Below are 434 nucleotides of genomic sequence, written 5' to 3'. Positions count from 1 at the left end.
GGCGGCCCCGGGGGAGCTGTGCCGTCCCGCTCCCAACAGGGGGCGGCCTCGGCCGCCGCAGCGCCGGGAGGCGCCGGGGACGGGCGGCCGCTGCCCCTCCGACGGCACCTCCCGCTCCTCCTCCTCCTCCTCATCCTCGCTGTTATCGCCCTCCTCGTCTGCCTGACACGGCGCTGCGTGGCGAGGCGGGAGGAGGCACCTGCGCCCGGGGGCGCGGGCGGGGGCCCAGCCCCTCCAGCCCGGCCCTTCTGCACGCAGCAGCTGACAAGCTGCCATCAAAAACAAAACATACACACACAAAAAAAAGCCAACCAAAAAAAAAAAAAGACTCGCCGGCAGCATGGCAGCATTGGCCATCAGGAGCGTGAGGCACCATTTTCAACTTTGTAGGGCCGCGGAGATTGGTTTTTTGGTATTTAATGCACCCCATGCGG

This window comes from Haliaeetus leucocephalus, unplaced genomic scaffold (genome assembly GCF_000737465.1).
Source record: "Haliaeetus leucocephalus isolate CR32 unplaced genomic scaffold, Haliaeetus_leucocephalus-4.0 Scaffold2, whole genome shotgun sequence".
Taxonomy (NCBI): Eukaryota; Metazoa; Chordata; class Aves; order Accipitriformes; family Accipitridae; genus Haliaeetus; species Haliaeetus leucocephalus.
The sequence above is the reverse complement of the archived record's forward strand: the minus strand, read 5'-3'. Positions refer to the sequence as shown.